The sequence below is a fragment of the Juglans microcarpa x Juglans regia genome, chromosome 4D, assembly GCF_004785595.1.
Source record: "Juglans microcarpa x Juglans regia isolate MS1-56 chromosome 4D, Jm3101_v1.0, whole genome shotgun sequence".
Lineage (NCBI taxonomy): Eukaryota > Viridiplantae > Streptophyta > Magnoliopsida > Fagales > Juglandaceae > Juglans > Juglans microcarpa x Juglans regia.
In genome coordinates, this window is record NC_054600.1 from 7,069,836 (window position 1) to 7,084,272 (window position 14,437).

Sequence of the window (14,437 nt, forward strand, 5' to 3'; positions counted from 1 at the left end):
AAGTGTCTTACAATTCACTCTTTCCGGCATACTTCCATGAAGGGGTCTAGAGTGTACTCACCTCCATTATCTGATCTGAGCCACTTGATCTTCCTCCCGGTTTGAGTCTCGATCATTTTCTTCCAATCAAGGAAGATCTTCAACACTTCATCTTTATGCTTCATTGTGTACACCCATACACGACGAGAATAATCATCAACAAATATTACAAACTAGTGTTTGCCTCCTAAAGATGCATTTTTGGTAGGTCCCCAAACATCAGAGTGTACATAGTCAAGTATCCCTTGCGTACTGTGGGTTGCGGTTTCGAACTTGATCTGCGTCTGCTTCCCTAATACACAATTTTCACAGAAAGACAATTTACCAGTCTTGGCACCTTTGAGTAAGCCTTGCTTTACAAGTGTTTACAAAGCTTTTTCTCTGGTGTGTCCCATAGGTGAGTGCCAAAGCCTGGTGGTGTCAGCATCAGTCTTATCTAGCTTCTCACAAACTGTGGAAGCTCTTCCACTAACAGTACTTCCTTGCAAGAAGTACAGATTTCCTTGCTTTAAGCCCTTCATAGTCACTTGAATTCCCATTTCCACATTGAGAATTCCATCTTCTATGGTGATTCTGAATCCCTTTGAATCTAGAGTCCCAAGTAAGATAAGATTCTTCTGTAAGTCTAGAACGTACCAAACTTCTGTCAATGTCCTGACAGTTCCATCATGCAGCTTCAGCCGGATGCTATCTATTCCTAAGTCTTACATGCATTATTGTTGCCCAAAAGTATTGTTCCATCACTCTTTGTTAAGTTAGTAAACCAGTCCCGATTGGGACACATGTGATAGTTAAACCCAGAATCCATTATCCATTCATCATAATGACAAATGAATGATAAACCTGTCAAGGCAAGATATGCATCTTCATCTCTGTTGGCGACATTGGCTATGGAGGGTTGGTTCTTCTATTGCCCCTTTAGCTTAGGAAAATCGTTTTTCCAATGCCCTTTGTTGTGACAAAAGGCACATTCATCTTTGGCGAGTCTTCTGCTGACTGATGAACCACGTGATGGCCCGTGTTCTCAATTGAGAATCCTTTTTCTTTCCTAGATACCTTGACTTCAGTCTCCCTCTTGCTGTAAAGGCTTCATTTGATGTATTTAGCTGTACCTCCTCTTTTTTGCGGTACTCATTATTTATCAAAACACTAGACACATCGTTAAAACTAATCTTTACCTTCCCATACAAAAGTGTGGTAACCAAATATTCATACGTATCATGCAAGGAATTTAATAAAAGTAAAACCTTATCTTCATCTTGGATTTCTATATCCAAGTTTTGCAAATAAGCAAGTATCTGATTGAAACTATTGAAATGTTCGAACATAGACATACCTTCTCTCAATTGGAATCTGAAGAGCTTCTTCTTCAAGTATAAGCGACTCTCAATACTTTTTGTTAAGTATTTTTCTTCTAATTTCTGCCAAAGTTCACTTTCTTTTGTCTCTATCATGACAAAATACTTATGATCTTTGGCAAGGTACAAACGAATTGTAACACAAGCTTGTCCCAATCCCTATCCGTCATGTCCTCCGATTTCTCTTCCAGCGTAATATCCAACTCTTGTTGGATCAAAACATCCATGACTTCACATTGCCACATGCCAAAGTTATTAGTTCCATCGAATTTCTCAACTTCAAATTTGGCATTTGACACTATGGATCTAATCCTAGAGCTACTAGCATTTCCAGAGCTCTTATCACCTGCAATTACTCCTTCTGATTCCATCTGAAATATTACTTACCTCTCAAAAATGAATTTGAAAATTTCAACCATATGGATGAGTCCAAAATGATCCAAATAGATGGAAAGCACTATTTGATTGTCGAAATCGAACTCCGAATGGCTTAGATCAAGCCCAAATAGGTTTGAAACTTAGAATGGTCCAGATTGAACAGGAACAACAGTAGAGCGCATGGAGGCGCAGGGGGAGCGTGGGCAAGTGTATCTCACGCGTCTTCAACCTCCAGAGCATGCAGGGGGTTTGTGGGCACGTGTAACTCATGCGTCTTCAACCTCTGGACGACCGTTGGCCTGTGAATCACACCTTCCGACCTTCTAGGAGAGCGTGTTAGCTCTTCCGATGCCGTTTGCAGCAATATGTTCCTCTTGTTGGGATGAACTTCTTGGTGTGGTCAAAAGTTGATTTGGATCAATTTAAATTTTTTGGGTAGTGCAAAACCGAAGTTTTGATACCAATTTTTGTACCAAAACCACCTAGAAACATACTCAAACACAAGATAGAGACAATATGTAAGTAGTTCGGCAATTTGCCTACATCCACTGTAGCGGAAACAGTAGATTTCAAAGTGTTTGTACAAAATATACAAACTCTAACAAGATTATCTCTATCTCTACAAATGGTCTCTTTTATATATTTTTCACACAATTTCGTTTACAAATGATCTCTTTTTATAGGAGAAATCTCAGGAGACAAACACACAATTAAAGAGCTGTAGGAGACAAGCTTGATATTTGGAGACAAACTTGATATTTGGAGCAACTATTTAAGACTTTTGAGGGGTAACTGTTCACACTTGGGTTGACATTTAACATATCTTATCTTTTGTCGCCTGCAAACCTCCATTATTTCTTTTTCCTATTTTTAGAGTATAGAGTATGTGGGCATGGAAACCTCTCTTACATGCTCCCAACTCCAAAGAAACCAAGTTTAGCATATCATTATTATTTACCACACCCTTGAAATATAATATAAATTAATTATAACTGGTCCTAAGTTGTATTAACTATTTCATTTAATTAAAAAAAAATTATAGACATACAATTTTTTAAAATAATTTATACAAATATACTTTAAATGAAAGACATTTTTATAAAATTAATATCATTTTATATAAATATTCTAATTTTAAAACATAATTATAAAAAAAAATTAGTTGTATATCATTCCTTTATAAAATCTTGCTTTCATAAAAAGGGAGAGCGCTAGCTAGCTTTTTAACGAGAAGCTTAGAATGAAAGGTTTACTTGAGCCGGCTAAAAGTGCATAATTAATTAAGTAGATATTATAGGAAAGTTGTTACTCATATTTCCACGTGTACGGTCAAATTCGTCCGTTTTTAAAGTAGATGATACTCAATTATGCGGATGCCACGTGCACATCGAGATAATCATCGTCATATCACATTGTTAAAAGGTTGCATTAAATTATATGTATAAGAAAAGAACCGCTTGAGATCAAAGAATCAAATGCTATACTTTGCACTTATTAGGGATGTAATAAATTCAGTTTGGTTCAGTTTTAGATAAAATTTTGGATCGAATCAGTATATATTGATTTGGCATTTTTAAAAATTGATTACATATCACTTATTCTTCTAAATCGATACCTCTAGTTTTACTGATTTTGGTCTGATTCGATCCGATTTTTCGATTTTAATAGTATTAATATTAGGACATAAAATGTAATTAATATACTAATATACATTAATTTACTAATGTATAATAATTAATTAAAACGAAATGTAATTAATCTACTAATGTATATTAGTATTACTAATGTATTATATATTTATCAAAAAGAATATATTGAGAATTTATTAGGCCATAATGTTATTAATATATATATATTTTATGTTTAAAACATATGATCAAATAAATTTTCATGTTTAAGATTAAAATTTTATGTTATAAATTATAATAACATTATCTTGTATATAATTATAATTTATATTATATATAATATTTAAAAAATTAATTTAAAATATATTATATAGTGAACCGGTCCGGTCCGATCCTAAAAAGCATAGAATCAGAACCGGACCGGTACCGGCTAGTTTTGAAACTAAGGGAATCGGTCCGGGCCGATTTTTCAATTTTTCGATTAATTTTTACACCTCTAACAGTGGCCCTTTGTTGTAAATAGGATATTGCTATTGGAATTTGGAAGGGAGATCTTAACGCATTGGGCCAAGCCCATACTATCCTACCCACAATTTGTGAAAATAGTAAACTGGAGGAATCTGAAGAAATTAGGCCTAGACGACGTCCACCACAACAAGGGGATTCAGTCAGCAGCTCGTCCCCTCTCCTCATTAAATTGGGCCCAATGCCTATTATTGATGGCCACATTAAATGCCATATCCCGCCGTCACCATGAAAAGCGGGAATGACCGTGACAGACAAGTTTAACGAGGAATGATGCAAAAGTGAACCCATGACAACAATTAAAAAGGCAAAAAGCAACAAAAGAAAGGAAAGCGATACTCAGTCTCTGAATCCTTGCGGAAGGAGAGTTCATTGACTTCGACATCAGAGACTTCCTAACTTCGGCCAAACCTTCCCTTCCTCTTGCAGGTAGTAGGTTGAGGACAACTCCTTCAATGGGTAGTACACAAAATAAGTCCTAACAGTTGGTGCTGGCTATGAGATCCAATCTTATTTGGCCTAACAACAATAGTGTGCCTTTTGCATGTTGCCCTCCTCACGCTTGCACCCAACATTTGAGCAGCAATCCTCAACCACAAACATGGAAGGCAGAATGGTGGAGATGAAGGAGCTAATAAAGAAATTGATAGCAGACACTGAGGCTTTAAGGTGAGAGGGCGAAGTGATAAGGAAAATGAGTGCGAAACTCGCGGAGGATGCCAGCTTGAGTAAAGCTAAGCAAATGGAGGGAGAGTCGGAGGCCATTGGCGAGGTATGCAGACGAATGAGAGACGAGCTACAAGGCCTTAAAGACAAGTTGTACAGTCTAGAGGTGATGGCAACAAGGATCCGACCAAACACTTAGAAACTTTCAAAACCCACATGACACTAGATGGCTACCTGGGAGAGATAGTGTGCCGGGTGTTCCCCCTCACTCTGAAAAGTTTTGCACAACCATGGTTCGAGACTCTCTAGTTGGGCTCCGTTCACAGCTTTGAAAAGCTTGATCGACAATTCTTAACTTAATTCATGGACAACCGAAATAGAAGACGACCAGCCGCTTACTTACTCACCGTGAAGCAAAGGGAAGAAGAGAGCCTGAAAATGTACCTATATCACTTCAACAAGGAGTGACTGGCCACCAACGATCAAGATAAAAAAATCACATTGGCGGCACTCTTGGGAGGCCTATGGCCTTTTAGTTCATTTATGGTCGAAATCGCGAGGAAGACCTTTGTGACCTTTCGGGAATTCATGGATCGGGCAGACGATTTTGTCAATGCTGAAGACATCCTTCAAGCCTTGACCACGCCCTGAGAAGCTAACTTCGATCGAACCACTACAGCCCCCAAACAAGTCATGGGGGAAAGGTCCTCTAACAAAGAGCCCCAAGCAAGGAAGGGGCAGGGGGACAAAAGAGGCAATGTCCGGAGCTCTGTTAGGTAGGCGTAGACGAGTATGAGCGTGCAAACGTAGGAAAGTGAGCAGCTGAGGGAAGGGGGCAATCACGACTGAAAGGGCCACCCATACTGTTCTTTACCTGAGGAGTAGGGTCACCAGGCCAAAAGTTGCCAATACTTGAGACAAAAAGTCTTGGATGAGATTCATGGTGACATCAAGCATAAGATCCAAGGGGAGACCCTGAGGAGGCTCAATGCCCACCGCCCAACGCCGCTCCAAGTGAACAAGCCTAGATAGGTGGGTATTACAACGAGAGGGTCAGCAGAGCAAAAGTCCCAAAAGAAGGCCTATCAGAAGAAGGGAAATGAGCCCCCAAGACTCATGCCACAACAATGTACCGTTAAGAGAAATCCATACCATCGCAGGGGACACCCAGGGGAGGAGTCTCATCTTCGAGAAGGAATGGCTACTCCAGGAGGGTGAGGTATGAAGATATTTTCAATGTTGATAGGCCATCCAAACAGGCCTAAGCCCAAAGAACCTCCACCACAGCTTTCAATGACGTTGACCACGAACCAGTCATCTATCCCCCATACTTTGGTGGTAACTATGCTAGTGGTCAACTACACCACTTGGTGGATACTGGTGGACAACAACAGCTCGACCGACATCCTCTTTTGGGAAGCTTTTTCCAGATGGAAATCGGTTAAGACAGGTCGCACCCTTCCCCCATGACGTTGAGAGGGTTCTCTAGTGATGTCGAGCAACGCATGGAAGTGATAACCATCACTGTGGGGTCGGGCAAACTCTCCTCTTACAACGCCATAATCAGCCGATGTAATACTCTGCTCCTTCCTTCTTACGTAAGCTTCTCTCTTTCTGACGTACGTTCCGTCTTTATGACGTAAGCAAATCCCGAAGGTAGAGATTATGTGAATTGTCTCCCCCTTCCATCTAGCGACTGTGAGTCTCGTTAGGCGTGTCGAACCTCGAAAACGTGTTTCAAAAGATATTATGTGACTTCTAGGGCACGCCCAGTGTTTTAAATATACTGAAAATATTTATAAGGAGTATTTTCAGTGTTATTAAACAAAGCTTGATTTTAAATACGACAATTATAATATTCTTGAAGAGCTCCAAAAATAATATAATTGTCAGAAATTATTTTAATATTATTATTAAATGATTTCAACTATTTAAAATATTATGGGATTTAAATTATGTTCAAAACTTTAATTAATTAAATGGTTTTATCCTTTCAAATATATTAAATAAGACTTCATCATTTATTAATGATGAAGAATATTATTTTATAAACTAAAGTTAGTTTAAAATAATATTTACTTTAATTCCTCTAAGTGCTTTTAATTAAGTTAACGTTTTCGCATTTTCAAATCAATATTTTAATCCTTCGTCGTTAGATTGCGTTGTACACTCCAAGACGAAGGGACTGGATTAAATACCCAGACCCCCTCTCTCTTTCCCTCACTTTTTCCCCAGCCCTCTCTCTCCTCCCTCTCCTTCGGCTTACGCAGCTCGTCCCTCTCTCCTGCCCGAAGCTTCACCTCGCAGCCCGGCGCCACCGTGCGCCGGTGACCGTCACCTCCACCACCGTTCACCTCCTCCCACGCCGGTGACCCCTCACCGGCAAAGCTAGCTGCCGTTGCACAGCCACCTCCCCCATGCACGCACACAGCCCTCATGCACGATTTCAAAGTGCACGACGCCCAACGCCGTCGTCGCAGCCCAGCCGCTGGCCACCAACGCACCTCCAGCCATTATCGGCGACAACCCCACCGAGCCTAGCCCCTCACGGCAGCTCTCTCTCTCTCTTCCCGAAATGGGTCTAACACATGGGTTTTAACCCATTTCCCCACCGTACAAGACACCCACTGCCACTAGGCACCACCGTGAGCCACCATAGCTCCTCCCCTTCCTCCTCCATGCACGGACTTCTCCCTCTCTCTAACGCATGGGTTGTGTGTCCCCCACTGCCGTGCGCCGCCACCCACAGCGGGTAACCACCCTCATGAGCCTCCTCAGGCCACCACCAAGCCAAGCCAACCCAACCACCCACGGTGCCAATCTGTCACCCATGCACACACACTCTCTCTCACTCTCCCACGACCTCTCATCCACTTCACGGCCCCACCTCGACGCCACCACGAGATCCACCACACCTTCCTTAGCCGAGCCCTAGGTTCAAACCACCACTTTATGTGGTGGGTAACCACTGCACGTGATGGACAGTCGCTGCGTGTGGCTGACTGCCACTGCACATGGCTAGAGCTGCCATGTAATGCCCCTCACCACCATCACGAGGCCATCACGAGCCTTCCCAAGACCACACCTAGCTATCAAAATGCCCAAATGATCCCCGTACGTGGCGTACCGCCCCGTTTGTCCTTCTCGACGTCATCGACTATGACGATTAGTGAGCAACGCACGGGTTATTCCGTTGATTGTATAACTCTCTATCCCTCGTTATTTATGTTAGATGTTAATTAGTTAACTAGGTTGTGGACTGTGCTGTTAGTATTAGTGGAGTTGCTGTGTAGTACAAAGATGTGTTGTGCTGTGAAGTGTTGGGCGTTATGTGTAGTGAAGTGTTGGGCTTATCTGTGTAGTGCGCTGTGAAGTGTGGAGCGTAGTTGGGAATTGTGATGTGCAGTATTGTGGACTGTGCGGTGTAGTGTGTTTGCGGAGTATGTGTTGTATTGGTGCCGTGGCATGTGGAATGAGAACAGTACATGCTGAGTGTTCTCTGTGTGTGGCGTAGTGTGGGATAAGTAGAGTATATGTAGAATATACTCTCCTAGCGTATTGTGGAATAGGAAGAGTACATGTAGAGTGTACTCTGTATGGCGTAATGGTGAATGGAGTACAAGTGGAATGTACTCCATGTGATAGAGTGACGCAACATATGGCAGGTACGCCATAATGGTGATGTGGTGTGTATGAAGAGAGTACATGTGGAGTGTACTTTATGTGGTGGAGAGATGCACTATATGGCAAGTATGCCATAATGGTGATGGGTCGTAGTGTGTATGAAGGGAGTATACGGGGAGTGTACTCCATGTGGTAGAGTGATGCACCGTATGGCAGGTATGCCATAATGGTGATGTGGCGTGTATGAAGAGAGTACATGTGGAGTGTACTCTATGTGGTGGAGAGATGCACTATATGGCAAGTATGCCATAATGGTGATGGGTCGTAGTGTGTATAAAGGGAGTATACACAGAGTGTACTCCATGTGGTAGAGTGATGCATCGTATGACGGGTATGCCATATTGATGATAGGTTGTAGCATGTGGAAAGGGAGTATACGTGGAGTGTACTCTGTGTGGCATAACGTGTGTGAAGAGAGTACACGTGGAGTGTACTCTATGTGGTAGAGTGATGCACTGTATGGCGGGTATGCCATAGTAGTGATGTGTCATAGTGTGTATGAAGGGAGTATACGCGGAGTGTACTCCATGTGGTAGAGTGATGCATCATATGGCAGGTATGCCATATTGATGATAGGTTGTAACGTGTGGAAATGGAGTATACGTGGAGTGTACTCCACGAGGCAGCGACACTCCATGTGGCGTGTTGCAGAGAGAGGGTGGTTGTGTGATAATAGGCGTGGAACGTTGTTTTCGATGTCCCTAAGTAGTTATGGTGTAGGTTGTAGTCTAAGGTGACAAGTGTCATCGTGATGGACTTATGGATAGGAATATGCGTGAAGTAGTAGAACAAGTATAAGAGTACGTAGCGGAAGCATGACTGGCCAACGTCACAAAGTGACGTGGTTCCTGACAGTCAGGCTTATGATGGGTGAAGAGTTATTGTAGAAATGGCATAGCAGGAACGTGACGAGATGTCAAGATGTCAAGATGTGATAGGAGTAGGTGAGGAATCGTACTCGTGTTGAGTTAAGGGTTGATGTAAGAATGACGTAGCGGGATGTCAGGTGACGTGACAAGGTCATGGTATAGCTCGGGTGTAGTCTCGAGCTATATGACGTGATATAAGGCGTAATAGTAAATGGAGCCTTGTCATGTTAAGTGTTGGGATGAACTGTCAAAAGGGACGGATAGCATGAAGAATCATGCTAGCCGGGTTAAGAGAAGGTTGGTATCGAAGTATGACCCTTGTCCCTGCGAGCAGGTGATCAATGTGTCATATGTTGATCTTAGGTGATAAGAGGGTAAGGTACATGTGTAATCTGGTTAGACACATGTGCTGGATGGATCCACTATATGTAATGGGTAATCTGTCCTGAGTACAGTTACACAGTGCTTAAGCCTCAGAGTTGGCTTAAAGCCGTGTGACTTGTATGGATGGGAATGAGGATTTAGTGTGGGCTAAGGTGTATGAAGGTAGTGATGGGTGTATTGTTAGGATTGTGATGCATGATTCCATCGGTCGGAATCATGCGTCGAATGTGATTAGTAAGGAGAGTAAGACGAATGTCCTAGTGTCTTAATTCTAAGGTGAATCATGGGTTCACCTTAGTGAATGAGCACTCGAAGTAGAACATTGAGTTTGGAAGAGATAATGACCGTAAGTAGATTTTGAAGGGTTTAACATAGTTAAGGGCACGTAAGTGCACGAGATAGAAGGAGGGTGTTCTAAGTAAAGCGTAGTTCTATTTCTAGTTCAAGTGGATTATGCATTAGATAGAGAATGACATTAAAGTTATGTGTATGCATGTAGGTTGCCATCTGACACACACATGAATGGACTGCATGATATGCAAGTAGTATGGAGTCTAGGTAAGTGTTACGTTCATACTCTTCTAGAGTCTTTCTAAAATGTAAAGAAACGAAAAGAAACGTTTTTCCTCACGATGCCTTACGGAAAGACACGAAAGACGTTTTACGAAAGAAAATGCTAAGTGTTCAATGGTATACGTATGTACGGCCCTCCTTGGCAGCCCCTTTTTACACAATGAAAGTATTAATTGTACGCATGTGAATGGATGACTATACGATGTATCTATTGTATGTATTTTCTGAGAAAATCCACGAACTGCACGAAAGGCATGAAGACAGACACTTTTACGGCTCCTACGAACTGACGCTCTCACGCGCACCATGAGGTGATGCTCGTGGATGCCGTGAGAGACGACGTTCAAGGTGACGGTTATGGATGCCACGAAAGCTGACGTCTAAGCCCATGTATGTTTTAAAAAGAAGTTTCCACGAACGAACTGTTAAACTGAAATGAACTGAAAAAGGAAAGACGTTTTCGGGCTTACGCCCCAAACGATGTTTTCTCATCAAAAGAAATGTTTTCTCATGAAAAGAATGAAAATGAATGTTTTCTCATGAACTGAACTGTTAAATTGAAGAAAGAACTGAATGAAAGGTCTAGCTTTCTAGAGCTAGCATGAATGAATGAAAAGTCATGAATGAATGAAAGCATGAAATGTATAAAGACATGTAACGGCCACATGAATGAATGAAAGGGTACCAATGAATGGACAGATTGCAATGCTGTGTAAGTAGTACTGGTAGTGCACCTAATACCCCTTATGAAAGGAATTCCCAACCCGTGGCCATGGGCGGAGTCTGGGTCAAAAGGAAGACCGCTAACCCCAACACACAGGGCGTAACAGTGTGTACTAGCCTATGAAAGTGATAATAAAGAATGTATGTATGTATGTATGTACGTATGTATGAACTCATGTATGCACGAACGCACGAACCTTTAAGAAATGAAGGCACTGACAGGGGAAACGTTTTACGAAAAGAAAGTCCCTTTTTAAAGGAACATCCCGTCTAGCAGTGTTTTCAAAATAACGCACGTATGTATGTAAGCATGCACGTATAGTATGTATGAATGATGAATGTATGAATGAAAACCTATGTTGTTATATTTAACTGTATGAAGTAATGCTTACAAGTTTTCGACTCATTTTAGTTTTTATGCATGTCTCTCCCTCCTCACAGGGACGGAATGAAAAGTATGCATCAGGACAGACACGGCCATGGGGAAGAGCACGGAAGTCTAGGCACGAGTTTTAATCGTACGAGGGACCCTTTTAATGTAAGATTAATGTTTTCCTCTTTTATTGTAAAAGCACTTTTTATTTTATAAACGTAGAGTCTTGAACCCTGGGAAGAAAGTAAAAATTTTTAAATCGAACGGTAATTCCCGTTGTTCTTTATGAAAATATTTTATAAAAAGTCTCATCACAAGGACGGGCGTTACAGCTGACCAATCTTGAATAGTCTAAAGTTGGTGACTGCCACCTACCATCTGAAGATGAAGTTCCTAAAGGAAGAGGGCGTGGGGGTCGTGTTTGTGGCGAGGGAATGCTACGAGTGAAAGCTTTAAGAAGGGGGGCAAAGCAAACCCGATGGCATATAGCGAGATAACCATGGACACCCCTACAACTATTTGGATGTAGTGTACTTATTTTTGTCCCCTCAGTGTATCAACCCCCATGTAAAAATTCATTCATACAAAAACGGATAATATTGCGTTTATGTACCATCCTTGTATGCTATTCCGACCACGTGGAATAGGTGACACACCCACAAATTTGGAGGCAAAGGGGGGAACACCTCTCCCAAGTGTGCCAGTCTTCCTTTGCTTGCTAGTACGGTCAATCTTGGATTCCGCCTAGCCCCCAAGGTAGATGCTCTACGCCTGCACCTTGACGGTGGAGGGGGGATCACCTCTCCCAAGTGTCCAACTCTTCCTTTGCCCACTAGTGCGGTCGATTTTGGATCCCTTCTAGCCTTCAAGGTCGATGTTCTATGCCTGCACCTTGATGAAGGAGAGGGAACACCTCTCGCAAGTGTCCCGCTTGCCCCTTGCCCGCCAAAGAGATCAATCCCAAATCTCACCTGGCTCCCGAGGCCGATGCACCACACTTGCACCTCGGTGGCGAAGTGGAGAACATCTCTTCCAAGTGTCCCACTCTCCCCTTGCCCGCTAGAGCTGTAGATCCTGAATCCTGCCTGGATATCAAGGTCGAAGCTCCGTGCTCGCGCCTAGAGATGTAAGATTTTTGGTCCAAATTCAAAAAAATCGATTGGCCTAGACCAAAAATTAGTGTGGTCAGTTTTAGTTCTCCATTTTTGGGACCGAATGGGTGGTCTGGTCCCAGGGTCTATGAATTTTAGACTGGACCGAATAGAAACCAACCGAACAATTTATATTTTTTAAAAATATTTTTCACTATATATAATATATTATTTTATATAACAATTGTATAAGTTAATTATGTAATTTTTATCTAAGCTATTATTATTGACCATATAAAATGTTAAATGATATATTTAGTCAATTAATCATATATCATAAATCATATGATAATTGATGTCATTATCTGTGGATATATCATACAGTCATACATACTCTACTATTTACATTTAATTAAAGTAATTAAATATTTTTTTAAGATACCTAAGTTGTAAGCAAGTATTAATAATATGTGCTATCAATTAATAATATATCATAAACAATATGATTGATAACATTTTTCGGATAAAATGGGATAAAGTGTCACAATTTCGGTTGAAATTTGACTAGAAATGTCTGTTGGGCTAAAAAATATAAAACTTCCCCATTTGGTGTTGGGTCAGACCGAACGGACCGATACTTAATGGTCTAGTCAGGTCCAAAAGGAAATACGGTCTGGTCCAAGGTTGGAAAAGGGTGGACCGAAGTGGTTTGGTCCGCTCCTAAAAACACCCTATAGATTGACCGGAATGGAAAAACTTCACCCCTACTAGTGCCTCATTGACCAAAGGGGGGAACACCTCTCCCAAGTCTCTCTCTCTCCCCTTGCCCTCCAGTGTGGTTGATCCAGAATCTCGTTTGGCCCTCGAGGTTGAAGCTCCACGCTCACGCCTGGCTGGCCGAAGGTGGGAACACATTTGCCAATTGTCCCACTCTCTCCTCACCCGCTTGACCCGAGAGGCTGATGGCCGAAGGGGGGGGACCCTTTTCCTAAGTGTACCACTTTCTCCTCTCTTACCGGTGAGGTCGATCTTGGATCCCGCCTAGCCCCTAAGGATGATTTTCCGTACTTGCATCTCAACGGCCTAAGGGAAGAAAACCTTTCCCAAGTGTCCTATTCTCCCCTCACCTGCCAATGCAATCGATCTCGAATCTTGCCTGACCCCTGAGGTCAATGCTCTATGCTCGTGCCTTGACAGTTGAAGGGGGAACACATCTCTCAAGTGTCTCATTCTCCCCTTGCCTGCCAGAGTGGTCGATCTCGGATCCTGCATAGCCCCCAAGGCCGACGCTTTGCATATACGCCTTGCCTGTGCAACATAAAGAGGGAACACCTTTCCCAAGTGTCCCACTCTCCCCTCCTTGCCAGTGACCGTTGACTTAGGCCTATGTCACAAAGGAGATTTCTATGCAAGGTTCGGGCTGGCTAGGGACCACATGCACAAGTCCCGATAGCTATGCCTAGATCTACAGCGAAAGGAACATAAGAACAAGGAAGACAGACAGCAAAGCCAAGCACGTAAAAAGGAGAAAGATGAAAGTTCAAGATGAAACCTTGTTCATTGATAACAAGTTTATAAATACTAGGTGGGAACCCTAGTAGAGGATTCCTGGAAAAGAAAGAGTCAGGGTCGTTGGCAAGTCGGCGGGGCAGGGAAGGCGTCAGGCATCAGACTGTGCCCCAAGGAATCAAGAGGGAGATGATCTGCCAGAGTCGGGGCAAACTACGCAAGATCCAAAGCCCCAGTGAGAGCAGCAAGGTTTGACATCTAGTGCTTCTTCAGTTTCTCTAGCCCTCGGGAGTATTCGAGACTCCAAGTTTGGTTGTGGAGGTGCTTGGCCGCTGAAAGCTCGAGAGTAAACCGAGCAAGTTTCACATTGGCTGTAACAAGCTAGACCTTTAGTTTTGTCACCTTTTTGCCTCGAGATCCTCCCTCTAGTTGCCTATGGGACTCCGACAAGCCCAAGAGTTGGGACTCAGCTGCCTGCTTACCTTTTAATAGCTCAAAACATTGTGTTGTCAGTGCGTCCTTCTAGGACTGCAGCCATTTTAGGCAACCTTGTGAGTCATGGACCTCGTCTACCACCTTCGCCAGGGTAGCGAAATACTCTTCCCAACACTTCTGAGTCTCTTTTGCCTCCTCTTTG